This window comes from Zingiber officinale, chromosome 8A (assembly GCF_018446385.1).
Source record: "Zingiber officinale cultivar Zhangliang chromosome 8A, Zo_v1.1, whole genome shotgun sequence".
In the NCBI taxonomy this organism is placed as follows: Eukaryota; Viridiplantae; Streptophyta; class Magnoliopsida; order Zingiberales; family Zingiberaceae; genus Zingiber; species Zingiber officinale.
This window is the reverse complement of record NC_056000.1, coordinates 120,080,311-120,095,347: the sequence shown is the minus strand read 5'-3', so window position 1 is coordinate 120,095,347 and position 15,037 is coordinate 120,080,311. Positions and strand designations below refer to the sequence as shown.

The 15,037-nt window shown below is 40.4% G+C and overlaps 1 pseudogene; it reads left to right on the top strand.

Annotated features, from left to right (window-relative positions):
- The first annotated feature begins 2,216 nt into the window (after nt 1-2,216).
- On the top strand, nt 2,217-12,722 carry LOC122011174 (annotated as a pseudogene).
- The last annotated feature ends 2,315 nt before the right edge of the window (nt 12,723-15,037 follow it).

Genomic DNA, 15,037 nt, shown 5'->3' with positions numbered 1-15,037 from the left:
TTAAGGTATAGGTAACTTACTAGGTCCTTAAGGATGGAAGGTAACAGAAGAAGGTCGGGGAACATGAAGAAGTGCAGAATGTTGAAGAAGGTCGAAAAAGAGAAGCACCAGAAAATGAGTTAAGGAAGACGAAGAGTAAAGAAATAAAAAAAAAAAGAGTTAGGGTTTAAGAGGGTATAAGGATCTCCGTCAAAATGAAACGGCTCGCGATGGGAAATGCGTTGATTTGCTAAAGGGCATGTGATAGGACGTTAATAAAGAAGCATGTTAAAGGTTATTTCAAGAAATAGAAAAAAAGACCATGTGGCGATCACCCATAAAGAGATATTTATGATAGACAGAACAGACCAAATCATATGCCTAGACGCTATATATTCGAGCGCCTCTGACATTCTCTTTCCATTGAAGGACCAATTACCAAAGAGACAATTTTGAAAAACCGATTGATTCTCAAAGTATAAAAAGAGAAAAAATAAAAAATAATGACTTGGGCAAATAGAGCAAACAAACGAAATTGAAACTCATGTCTAGTCAATCGGTCATACCTCCTTCGACTAGACTTGAAGGGGAGGCTAGTGATACAGCCTATGATAGGAAGGTCTATCAAATGAAGGAGTCAGGATCAAGAAAGATAAGAGAGGTATATAGCCAAAGTGTCTTCGCATGCTCGGTCAGGCAAAGTTCGACCGAGCATAAAGGCACTTAGCCTTATAAATATCTCTCAGCATATTACCGGTCGACCGAAGGTCGAGCGAGAGCCAATGTGGGTATATGCGCTTAGCTTGGCAAAGTCCAACCGAGCATAAGGGCGCTTAGCCTCGTAGATAATCCTCAGCATGTTACTTTCCAACCGAAGGCCAAGCGAGAACCAGTATTCTCATATACACTTGGCCGAGCAAAGCCCAATCGAGCGTAAAGGCACTTAGCCTTATGTATGACTTTTAATACATTATGAGTCGATCGAAGGCTGAGCGAGTACTCATGTGCTCATATACGCTTGGCCAAGCAAAGCCCGACCGAGCGTAAAGATATTTAGCCTTATGAAAACTTTTAGTATATTATCGGTCGAGTGAAGGTCGAGGGGACACTAATATGTGCCTGCACGCGCTCGGTCAGGCAAAGCCCAACCGAGCGTAAAGGCATTTAGCCTTATAGAAGCTCTTAGTATATTATTGGCCGAGTGAAGGTCGAACGAGCACTAATGTGTGCATGCACGTGCTCGGTCAGGCAAAGTCCGACCAAGCGTAAAAACATTTAGCCTTATAGAAGCTCTTAGTATATTACCAGCTGAGTGAAGGTCGAGTGAGCACCAAGGAGTTCCTGCACGCTCTTGGTTAGGCAAAGCTCGACCGAGCGTAAAGGCATTTAGCCTTGTAGAAGCACTTAGTATATTACCGGTCGAGTGAAGGCAGAGTGGGTACCAATGAGTGCATGTACGCGCTTTGTCAGGCAAAGCCCGACCGAGCGTAAAGGCATTTAGCCTTATGGAAGCTCTTAGTATATTACAGGCCGAGTAAAGGTCGAGTGGGTACCCATGAGTGCCTGCATGCGCTTGGTTAGGCAAAGCCCGACCTAGCGTAAAGGCATTTAGCCTAATGGAAACTCTTAGTATATTACCGGCCGAGTGAAGATCGAGTGGGCACCAATGAGTGCCTGCACGCGCTTGGTCAGGCAAAGCCCAACCGAGCGTAGAGGCATTTAGCCTGATGGAAACTCTTAGTATATTATTGGCCGAGAGAAGGTCGAGCGGACACCAATGTGTGCCTGCACGCGCTCGTTCAGGCAAAGCCCGACCGAGGATAAAGGTACTCAACTTTATAGCAACTTATGGTATATTACTGGTCGGTAGCTTATGGTCAGTATGTGTTCGACTAGATAAAATCTGACCGAACGTAAGGGCACTCAGCCTCCTAAAGTTCATAAACATTCTCATACTGAAACATGATTAGCAGGAGGTATTTTCAATATATATACGACCGGTTTGAACGATCGGTCAAAACATGCTTAATATAAGTATTTGAGTATGACAGCCCAGCAAACTTGGCGGGAAATAGCTTCTAGAAGCTTATTCAATTATAATGATGTGTTCATATGCATATCTCATCTTAAATATGAGTCACAAATGACAAAAGAGGTACATATGGCGTACAAAAAAAATCCTTAAAAAGATTATTACACGAAGCTCAGGAGATGACTTCATCTCCTAACAAATCCTAATGAACTGGGGACTACTTCACGACTACAGAGGTCACATGAGGTAATATAAAGAGGGGATCCTCTCCATTGGCAAAGTATGCAAGTTCTAGCATCTAAACTCTGTTTCAAAGTACTTCAGTTACTATTCTTCTTCTTTTTCTTCTTTTTCTTCTTCTTTTTCCACCCTTGAGAGAGAAACTGACTTGAGCATCAGAAAGCCTAGCTAGGGATCCCCACTCTGATCTTAGGTTAAAAACGCTTTGTTAGTTTGTCTCGCTGTGCGCAGAATTGTGGAGAGATTCTTTTAGGTCTCCAGGAGGTTATCTTCATCAATGATCGTAGTTCACCGGAGCCAGCGCACCACTTTGTAGATTTTAGACATGATCAAAGTTGACAGTAAGTATAAACAAATTTATAAATGAACTTGTAAATTAAGTTTTTTTATGTACATTTATGTGTGGGTTTGTAGTTTTTTTTCTGAAGTTAATTTATAGACATACAACAAAAATTAAATAGAGAGCATCATTTAGTAAATATGAAATATTAGAGGCGTGATATCATAAAATTCCGGTTTCGATAGAGAAACATGGGCCGCCTTTATCGGGCCAATAGACTAAACTCTCCTCTTTTGTGGAATCCGCCTGGCGCGGGACAATTGGGGCCGGACGGTTCGTTCTTCGAATTCCTCGTTCTTCTTCCATGCAGTCGATTTCGACATGGTGAATGAGAAAGTTTCGTATTTCTCGCCAAACTCGCAGAGAAAGTCGAGCGCTATGATGGTGATCTTTTTTTTTTTTAATCTATCTATCTGCCTCTGCTTCGCCATATTTCTTTTGACCTAAATCTCATACTTTTATCTTTTCATTTCAGTTCTCCTTTTAGTGTCGGAGCAAATATGTGTGAATTTACTCCCTTTCTATTATTTTTTTAAAGGGATTAAGCTATTTGAATGGGAAAGGTGCCTCCTTTTGTGTTTTTATTTATTATTATTATTATTTTACAATTTTTAATAGAGCACTTTTGTCGATCCCTAGTGACTTTTTTATCATGTTGCACTTTAATCCGATTGATGTTCTTGATTGGTAATTTTATGGTTAAGATTATGGGTTTGAATTTTGTTATTTGTTGGAAATTGTGATTGTAATTTGTAATGTTCATATAGAAATGGTTGAAAACATGGAAAAAGTTGCCAAGCTTGATGTAGAGTTAACAACAGAGGAGAGAAACCTCCTCTCAGTGTGCTACAAGAAGGTTGTTGGATCTCATCGAACCGCATGGCGCATCATGTCTTTGATTGAGCAAAAAACAGGAGTCCAGCAGCAACGAGCAGAGTGCTAAGTTAATCCAAAGCTATCGGCAGAAGGTAGAAGAAGAACTGGTCCAGATTTGTGATGAAATTTTGGCCTTCATTGACCAACATCTTATCCCATTTTCAAGTAGTACCGAACTAACAATTTTCTATCACAAAATGTAAGCATATTATTCTCAAACATTATGCTAATTATCAACCATCCAAACTTACTATTATTTTCAATTTCTTGTTTCAAAATTTTGAAGTTGAATAAAATTCTTAGGCAGCACAAATTTGAAAAGTTAGAGTTGGGAACTGAAACAAACTAGTTGTCATAAATGTTGGCGATGATTAAAATATCTTACTGTGTGCAAAAAGGAAATATATATAGCATACAACTTTTTTTTTTATGTTTAAATTGTTTAACCATCATGATAATGACTTAGAAAAAGGCCTATTGAATGGCTTAGTTTGTTTATCTGTTTTTTCCTATGCAAGAATGTTTGTTTGTCCCAGTTATGCACTTTTGTAACAAGTATTTTTTACCACTTTGTCTATTAATTTAATCTTCTAAAGTTTTTGGCCAGATGGCTGGTTGATAATTGTTACTACTTATCAGTTATCAGAGTTGTTAATTTGAATTGATGATTATGCCACCAAATCAAGCTTTGTTGAGCATACTTATTCTTTTTTCTCTGATTTCTTATGTGTATCTAAAGTCGCTTTGCTTTTGGTGACTAAGGAATTCCATTGACACTTTCTTGATTCATGGTGGCAAAAGGCGAATACGCTCGCCCCAGCGTCCCCGCCAATCCGTTTCAGGGCCAATATGGAGGAGGTAAATAACGGACGGCTACTACACTTTCTTGATTCATGTACTTCTACAAGATTGTAAGTGACATTTCAATCATTTTAAAAGTACACAGTCCATGAATTGTGCCTAGTTAACAAAGAATTATTTTCTTTTATTTTGTTTTTCCAATTTAATCAGTCTATGTTGGTGTTGGTTCACTGATGAAGCTCCAACAATGGGGGAAGGGGGTTCATTACAATCAATAAGAACTGAAACTAAAGTCTGATGATTAGACATGAAGTTATGAATTAATATATTCTGTGGACTAGCAAGTAAAGGTATTATATTTTGTTAACTATGACATCAAAACTATAAGATGTGCAATTATTAAACATAGGCTGTCATGTGCAAGATTGCTAAGTTATGATGAACGAGATCTATCGTGTTTCCCACAAAAATAATCAGAATGTGATGAACACATATCAGTATTTATAACTCGTTTTACAAATTACAATAGTACTTTGAACCCTGAATTTTTGTAGGAAAGGTACCCTTGTAAAAAAGGTTCTCTTAGTCCAACATGATGAAAGGGTTGGTAAGTTTGCAAGCCAACCATGCAGTTTGATTGGATTTTCACTCAGAAGTTACTTGGGCCGGAGAAAATGCAGCATTGTTTCTCAGAAGAATTCAGAAGTCATGTTCTCAAGACAGTGCAACATTTTTTTGTGTAAGAATTAGATATATTTAATAAGGTTTTGTATTTTTCTTAGGAAGGGCGATTATTCTTGCTACCTTGCAGAGTTCAAGACTGGAGAAGAAAAACAAAAAGCAACTGATCAATCAATGAAAGCTTATGAGGCATGTCAAGATCCTATAACCTTTATCTTTAGCATCTTGGATAAGGATCTCGTATTCTTTAAAACATTATAGACAACTTATTCTTTTACGTCTTGCATTCTTAATGGCTACTTGTAATATTTTCCATCTCCATAGATTGCCTATGAGAAAGCCAAAATCAATTTGCTTCCAACTCATCCTATTAGACTCGGCCTGGCTCTAAATTTTTCAGTATTGTACTACGAAATCCTAAATTCTCCTAATAGGTATATATGCCTTCTTTCCAAATTATGCTTCTGTTATTATTTGGTTGATTCTGCTCTTATCTTTATGGCTTGTTGATTTCTTTAGGGCATGCTATCTGGCAAAGCAAGCTTTTGATCTTGCAGTTGCAGAGCAAGACAACTCGAGTGAGGAACCGCATGAAGATAGCGCTTTGATCATACAGTTGCTAAGGGACAATCTCCGGCTATGGACTTCAAAGTTGCCTCCCGAGGATCAGGAAACAAAACTATATTGTAATTGTTCAGGTTATTATAACACAACCAACGAAATACAAGAATCTTAGCTAAACAAAAGATTTGTCTAATTATTGATCGGTACTAGGAAATTACAAGATCAACTAGAACCTTTAACTGTCTTATGATGTTATTCTGCGAATAGAAACAGAAATGGGGAAGTTTTATACAACTCTGTGATACCAATTTGCTAGATTAAGCGAGATATGCTTACAATGCTGGTATTGCTAGTGTGGCTTTACATGCCATTATTTTTTCAAAAATGGAAATAGGTGGAGCCGAGTGGTTCATCCTAGAATCTATTACTTTTCATTGTAGTTGCTTACGGCTTAGCTTGATCCGTTTACGAATAATTTATCCATTTTTACGGAATAAATAGAGGAAAGTTTTTCATCGTGAAAATCTTTCTATAATTTTTATTTCCATCTCAAATAAACAAGACCTTAAATATCAAATCAGGGCTATTGTGTTATAATTTTCAAGACTATTTAGAACTTGATATTAATATGAAATGCCACCATGACTAGAATCAAGTCATTAATAAATTTCTATTAGGTTCTAAAGCTAAAATCAACTGAGTGTTGGATGAGAAGTAATGAGCTTAGCTTGCCGATGCAGTGCACCCAATGGTTTATGGTTTCGGTATTCCGATCGAGATGGTTCGTGAGATCGCCAAACTAGGATCTAAGGATGCTACACTGATCGACGATGATGAATAAACATGTTTGATTTTGAACTCAAATATTGATCCAATATATTTTAGGCACCTTCAAGTTGCTCCAAAACAGCCTTCTTGTTTCCATAGTGAAACATAGGCAACAAAATTTTAGGAACCGATACGAAACATATTTATCTTCTAACACCAACTAGAAGTCTGATGAAAAGTTTAAATTGTCATAGTAGATCATGACACATATATCTACACTTTTTTATTATCAATAAACTCTCAAACCAATATTAATGACAACAACAAGAAGAGAAGATCATGCTTATAGTCATAACTAAAATTTAATTTTCATTAAGTGACACTCTACACAAAACAAACAATGACATTTAGTTATTTCTCTTTCTCCGTCTAGAAATTTCAATAGAAGTGACAAGATAAATCAATACACAAATTATGAAGAATAATAAGTGGAATCCATCATTTTATGTGAGATACTGTTATCCTTCCCAACTCATCTTGCTAGATGAATATGTTGTTATGCAAGTAATAATTTTATAGCTATTATAAAATGAGTTTAAGGGTACTAATGGATTATTTTGATTTTTCTCTTCTTGTTCGATTAACACATCTTGTTCTTTCTATTCTAAATTGAACTAAAGCAATTTTATATCCCTTTTAAGTCTCAAGTTTCTTAGAAAGGAAAAATGATTTTCTTTTTTTTTTTTAGTTATCTTTGTTAAAATTGCATTTGTTAATTACAATTCTTTATATAAAGGTTGATAATTGTGATATATATTATTTAGGGTTTGTTAGGTTAGGGATAGATTATAGTTGTAAGTAGGGAGAAATGAGAAGTGATAAGAGCATTTGCATCAGCTTCCCTAAACATAAAATTTATATTAAATTTTATATTTGACGTAAAAAAATTTTGACATCAACTATCCTATCCATTCTCTAAATTTAGATTTCATAAATATTACTTCTTTAAATTTAGTAAATGAAATTCATTTCTTAAACATTAGAATATCATTTAATTTGGGAGAAAAAAATAAAGGGAATGAATTGGGTAATAAAAAGTAGATATTATATAGGGAAAGAAAAATAATTAAAAAAGTGGAAGAGAGAAAATAAAATAATAAAAATAAAGATAATGAAAATTTTAAGAAAGTTGATGTTGATGTAGCGCATAGTGAAAAGTGATTGTTTAAATTTAATAAAGTGAATGATTTATTTTAAATTTTAAAGATATTATAGAAAAATTGGTAAGGAGGCTCTAAAAGTAGAGAAATTATCAATTTATTAACTTCTTTTTATTGATGATTTAGCAGAATATAAGAATTGAAATAATACTAGCCAAAGAAAAATATTGTATACAATAATCAAGAATTGAATATATCTATTTTATAAAGTATAAGACCTCTGGGAGATAAATAATAATTCCTAATACATCACCATTAATTTATATGGTTAGAAGTTGATGAAATATTTAATAATGTTTTGCATTTTAATATGTTTTTTATTGGAGTAAAAGATGATAAAATTTACCCAAGCGATCTAGTATCATCGACCCTCGACTAGATATAGATAGATAAATCATAAGGGATATTTTATTCTAGTACAACCTTTTGCATGAGAAGGTCAGACACTCAATTTAATGTGTTCTTCATGGTTTTTATGATAGTTGAATTTTATTCTTGTTGCTCAAATTTTTAGATTTGAGATTATGAGATTTAGGAGTATTTGAGGCATGGGTTTACTTTAGGGTTTGGGGTTAATTAATGTTTGGAGTTATTTAGAGTTTAAGGTGTTAGATTATTTATATTTATTTGTTTATAATTTTCAGGGTAATTTGGTCTTTTTCCCTTTTATATTTAGAGTTTAGGATTTCTTAACTAAACTATATAAAGACATTGTACTCTGTATTTCCTATTATCAATTTTGGATTCAATAATATAGCTAATTTTTTTCTTTTCCTTAATTTCTACATGATATCAGAGCGAGGTTCTCTTTCTCTGACCTATTTATTTTCTACCGCCCCCAGTTATTATTTTTTGTTGCCGCTGTCATCTCCAACTGCTACTGCAAATTTCGACGCCGACATCTTGTCGTGCCGATTTTGACGTCGACGACTTGTTCTGCCGATTTCGACACTGACACTCTTTTCTGCCGATTTCGACGCTGATACTCTTTTCTGCCGATTTCGACACCAACGTCCTATGCTGTTGATTTCGACGCCAATACTTTTTTCTGTCAATTTCAATGTCGATGCCCTGTGTTGCCGATTTTGGTATTGACGTCCTTTTCTATTAATTTCGACACTAACGTCCTGTGCTGCCGATTTCTACGTTTGACATCCTTTTCTGCCTCAAATTCTCTGTGTGACAATGGGTCGTCCTAACATCAGTTTTTATGGATTGTACAGATGTGTATCCTTACAGTTTGGTTATTCTGAGAATTATTTGTTATGTCATCATACCTGGTCGTGCAGATGCTTTATGGAAATCTGATCCATATATGTTGGAGCAGTTTCAATAGTTCCTTGCTTCACAACCCTCTGCTATGTCAGCTTCCTCTCATATAGGTTTGTCATCATCTAGTATGTCAGGTATATCTTCACCCTTATGGATTTTAGACTTTGGTATCTCCCATCATATGCCATCTAATTTATCATCTTTTGTTTATTTTTCTCCCCGTTCATCTATATCTATTGTGACCGCTGCTAGTACTCCTATGTCATTAGTAGGTGATGCAGCGATAAAAAGGAGACTACCTGACACGGGTCAATTGTCACGGTCTAGGTCAAAGTCAAGGCAGTCAACACTAGGGTGTTAGTAAGGCTCGTCCACATGACCTGAGCGGGAAGTGGCTATATCGGCCGATCGGAGGAACCACTGTCCAGTCGGCCATCTTGATGAACCAGTGTCTAATCAGCTCGGTCAACAAGAGAGTGGGCTAAGCGGGCCACCCATCTGGCTCGGGGTGTGGCATTGGCATTGTACATATTAATTAGTAATAAATCGATAAAATAATAAAAGAGGGAAAGACTGAGATATTTAATAAGGGGAAGAGAAAATAAAAGAGAACACTTCATCTATCATTAAATGCGAAAAGCCAGACAAAGATGTCTTCTGTCGGTAATTAATATCATTAAACAGGGGAAGATGGAAGATAACTAAGAAAGGTATAAAAGAGTATGTTAGGTATGAAGAAAGACAAGATTCATCTTTGTCCCTATTATTTTCGATTTCTCTTCTCACTTCTGTTTCTAATTTGAGCGTCGGAGGGCTAACGCCAGGAACCTCTTCCCTAATTTGGTTTATTTTGCAGAGAGGAGTGAGGTCTTCATCCAATCAGCAGAGACGCCGCATCCCCTACCTTCCAGCTTCATGCTTTCAGACAGGATCATTTTGGCGTCATCTATGGAACGTAACCTGCATCCGAATAAGAAGATGGAAGACGTTGAATGACTCACAATAATGACACTGACACAAGAGGATCTTAACATGAAGATACAGGCCAGAGCGGCGAAGATAGTGGAGCAACAGCAACAACAGGCGCTGACCGACCGCCAAGCGCAAGAGCCTGCAGCCTCAGCAGCGGGTCGCTAGGCTGAGCAAGGGGACCGAGTGGAATAACTCTCTACTCGGGAACCAAACAAGAGGTCGATCGGCACCTATGGGGAAGCCCCTAATGCGTCGGTCTCATTCCACCAAGCATTGTTATGGACTCCGGTAGAAGAATGGGGCTGAGCAGACAGAGATCAGGGAACTTCCTCAGATGAGGTGCCCGCTCAAGATACAAGGAAAAGGAAGGCACCCAGAGTAGATGATTCACCAAAGCAATTCAATCAGTAGTTTTCGGAGGGGATTCTAAATGACCTTCCGCCAAAGCATTACACCCTACTGACAATCGGGGGATATAATGGAGTGATCGATCTCGACGACCACTTGGTCAAGTTTGATAACATAGTCACACTTTACCAGTACACGGATGGGGTGAAATGTTGAATCTTCCTCACCACGCTATCTGGATCGACACAATGTTGGGTCAAACAGTTTTCGAGTAACTCAATCCACAGCTTTAAAGACTTCCGAGCAGTCTTCCTACATCACTTCGTTAGCAGTTGCTGCCACCAGAAAACGAGTGTGAATCTATTCTCGCTTAAGCAAGGGCCTCGAGAGGCATTAAGGGTCTATATCCAGTAATTCAATCAGGTGGCTATGGACATCCCGACGGTCTCCTCGGATGTGTTGGTGAATGCCTTCACCCAAGGGCTCACTTAAGGAGAGTTCTTCCGGTCGCTCATTCGGAGGTCGTCGAAGGACTTTGGCCACTTACAAAAGAAGGCCAATGAATACATCAACGTGGAAGAAGCCCAGGCGGCAAGGAAGAAGGAGATGCCCACTGAGCCCGCAGGAGCGTCTGCTGAACGGCAACAGTCGAGCAGTCATCAACCCCCCAAGGGGCCTCGATCAGGAGCCCCGCCACACGAGCCCAGGACACATGTTGTTCAGCATGTGGTGGTCACTCGTCCACAAGTTGCAAAAGGCAAGATGTTTACGCTGATGTTCTGCTCCTTCCACCAGTCGATGATGCATAATACCCGGGACTACTACGACCTGGTAGCTAGTAGGTCAGCCCCATGGGATATCGCCGTCAATCCCCATCACCTGATCGGTGACAAAGGCGTCGATCAACCGTCTGAAGAGAGGAAGAAAGAACAACAGCTAAACCACGCTACCATCGGCCTCAGCATGGGAGCAATCCAAGTCCCGCCTGAGTCTTTGCCGAGTGGAACAAACTGTCGACACGGGAGGAACAGAACCAAAGTAACGCCGCTCGGGGAGAGATAGGAATGATCGTCGGTAGTCCGACCGACGAAGATTCTAACTGAGTAAGGAATTCGCACGCTCGGCGACTCGAGATCCACGTTATTGGTTGTAACAAGGAGAGAGCTGAAGGACCCGAAATTAATTTCGGCCCAAGAGATTTAGAGAGAGTGGAAATTTCTCATGATGATGCACTGATTATCCAAGCGGTAATCACTAATTATACAATCCATTGAACTTTTGTTGATACAGGGAGGTCGGTCAAAATCATATTCAAAAAGGTGTTCGATCAGTTACAAATCAACCTGGGTGAGTTGGCCATCTCGCTTAGAGAAGATCCCCTGAAGAGGACAAGGACCTCAAACTTTATTGTGGTAGATGCACATTCGGCCTACTATGTCATCTTGGGACGACCAACACACAATGAGTTTCGAGCGGTGGTGTCCACCTATTGCCAGAAGATCAAATTACCGGTGGACGATAAGATAGGGGAAGTCAAAGGAGACCAGTTGAATGCTCGATGATACTACATCAAGATGGTCAAGTCTGAAGCAAGAGTCACTCGGAAAAGCCCATGCTTGGAGGTGAACGCCATCATTGAGAAGACCCCTGTGATGGTTTATGAAGAAAAGGAAGATGTCCAGATCCACCCAAGCCGATCGAAAGCAACCACCTTCATTATCGCAAATCTAGAGAGCGAGATAAAGGTAGAGTTGTTCGCCTTCCTTAGGCATAATCATGACGTGTTCGCCTGGTTAGCCCACGAGCTCCCCAAAATCTCGCCAAGCATCTCCCAACATAAGCTTCATATCCGATCGGAAGCCCGACCCGTGAAGTAAAGGAAAAGGGACTTCAGCACGGAGCAGAACCTGATCATCCGAGCAGAAATAGAGAAATTTTTGGATGTTGACCACATTCGGGAAGTCCAGTTCTCTAGTTGGCTCGCTAATGTCGTGCTAGTCTCCAAGTCGGGCAACAAATGGTGTGTGTCAATCGACTTCCGTGACTTGAATAAAGTGTACCCAAAGGATTTCTATCCGCTGCCTTGGATAGACTAGATGGTAGACTCTACGACGGGTTGCGAGATGATCTGCATGCTCGACGCGTATCAAGGCTACCACCAAGTGTCGCTCGTTAAAAAAGATCAGGAAAAGGTTAGCATGGTGAACGTTCTTCAATCGATGGAACGTTCTGCTACAACATCATGTCGTTTAGACTGAAGAACACTGGTGTCACCTACCAGAGGCTAATGAATAAGGTCTTTCGAAAGTAGATCAGCTACAACTTAGAGGTATACATTGACGACATATTAATAAAGTCAGTCCGAGCTGCTGATTTATGTGCAGATATCAAAGAAACATACCGAACCTTGAGAACATATGGGATGAAGCTGAACCTGAGCAAGTGTCTATTTGGCGCTAAGAGTGGACGCTTCCTCGAATATATCGTCACTGAATGGGGTATCAAGGAGAATCCGAGTAGACTGAAGGCACTACAAGACATGCCCCCGCCCCGCAGCTTGAAGGAGATCCAACAGCTGACTGGACGAATCATCGCACTGTCCAAATTCATATCCAAGTCATCCGACTAGAGCCTGCCATTTTTCAGGGTACTGCGCCGAGTGATAAAATTCTAGTGGGACGCAGAGTGCGACCAGATGTTGGAAGAGCTCAAGGAGTATCTTAACTCCTTGCCTGTGTTAGCTAAGCCAAGCGCTGGGAAGCCGCTCTGGATCTATCTATCAACTACTGAGTATGCGATCGGCTCAGCATTAATTAAGCAAAATAGTCCTGAATAGTAGCCCGTGTATTTTCTAAGCCATATATTGAAAGATGCAGAGTCCCGCTACACCTGTCTTGAAAAATTTGCTTACGCGCTGGTGTTAGTTGCTCGGAGACTCGGCCAGTACTTCCTCGCTCATCCGATTATTGTCATGTCCAATAGTACCCTGGAAAGAGTCCTTCTCAACCCGGAAGTGTCCGGGCGGCTAATCAAATGGACAACCGAATTAAGCAAGTTTAATATTCAATATCAACCCCAAACAATGATCAAAGCTCAGGCCTTAGCTAATTTCATCACAGAGGTCCAGAACGTCGAACTAGCAGCAACCTAGAGAATATATGTCGATGGTTCATCCACTCGACAAGGAAGTGGGATCGTCATTCTGCTCATTTAACCACGTGAAGACTGGATGTAACTTTCCATTCGGCTGGATTATCGGGCCACTAATAATTAATGAAGCCGAGTATGAAGCCTTGATAGTCGGCTTACAGGCAGCGCGACATGTCGGAACCACAAAAGTCCTCATTCATTCGGACTCTCAGTTGGCCACCCAACAACAATCTGGGGCATTCGAGATTAGCAGCTCCCGATTCAAATTATATGTAGAAGCTTTCGAGAGGTTGAAGGCAAATTTTCAAGAGGTCACTGTACAGAAGGTCCCCCGATCGGACAATTAAGTAGCGAACGAACTAGCTAAATTAGCCAGTTCATTATCACCGATCGTGATTAGCCAATTGATCGAATAGGTTTCATTGGTGGCGCACATTGACCGGATGGAAGGAGTGATCTTCCTAAGAGACTAAAGAATGTCGCTGATTGAATTCCTCCGATCAGGTAGAACGTCGATCGACCATGAGACAGCTCGACTACTAAAGAGGAGGGTCGAACGATTCACCCTAATCGGAGACAAGCTTTATAAGAGGTCTTTCTCAAGGCTGTTACTCAAATGTGTGGGCCCAAAGGACATAAAGTACATACTCCAAGAAGTACATCTTGTCTCTTGTGGAAGCAATTCGGGCGATCGTTCACTGGTTTGAAAGATTCTCCTAGCCGGATATTTTTGGCCAACTCTCCGAGAGAATGTCACTCGAGCAGTAGCCACATGTCTGTCCTACCAAAGGAGCACAATGCCGCACCGACCAATCGAGGAGATGAAGGCAGCCACAGTTCTTGCCCGTTCGACCAATGGGGCATAGACATCATGGGGTCGTTACCCATAGCAACTGGTCAGCGGAGGTTCCTGCTCGTCGCGGTGGACTACTTCTCAAAGTGGGTGGAGGCTGAGCTACTGGCAAGGATAAGTGAGCAGATAGTCATCAAATTCATCTGACAGAACATCTTATGTCAGTTTGGCATCCCCCACTGTCTCGTCTCGGATAACAGTAGGCAGTTCGCAGGTCGGAGACTAAGGGAGTGGTGCGAAGGCTTTGGCATCTAGTAAACCTTCACCTTAGTGGCCTACCCCTAAACCAACGACCAGGTAGAGGTCATAAATCGGGAGATCCTTAGAGGCTTACGAGCTCAGCTCGACCACGCCGAGGGCAGCTGGGTCAACGAGCTCCCGAGTGTCTTGTGGGTACTTTGCACGACTCCAAAAAAAGCGACCGGTGTAACACCATTCTAGCTAGTGCATGGAGGAAAAGCGGTGGTCCCTATGGAGGTTGGAATAGAATATAACCGAGTGCAACTCTACGACGAGGGAAATGCCGAGTGGAGGTTAATGGAGCTCAACTTGGTGGATGAATCGCGGGACAAAGCTGCCATCTGGCTAATGGCATACCGACAGCGGATGAGGTAAAACTACAACCAAAGGGTGATCCCAAGGTCTTTCTAGGTCGATGATCTGGTGTGGAAGAAAATCAAGCCAGTCGATGGCGTCTCCAAGCTAGAGGCACCATGGGGAGGACCTTACAAAATCATGTAGAAACTCCATTCGGGGGCCTACTACTTAGAGGACAAGGACAAAAGACGGCTCGAGCAGCCATGGAGCGCGAATCATCTACAACCCTACAGAGTCAAGTGAGGTGCGTGAGTAATTATAGATGTACTTGTGTATATGCCTTTTGGATGCAGGACAGACATGAATAACAACCGATTTTTCCAGACTCTTGAGCCGATCGGCCA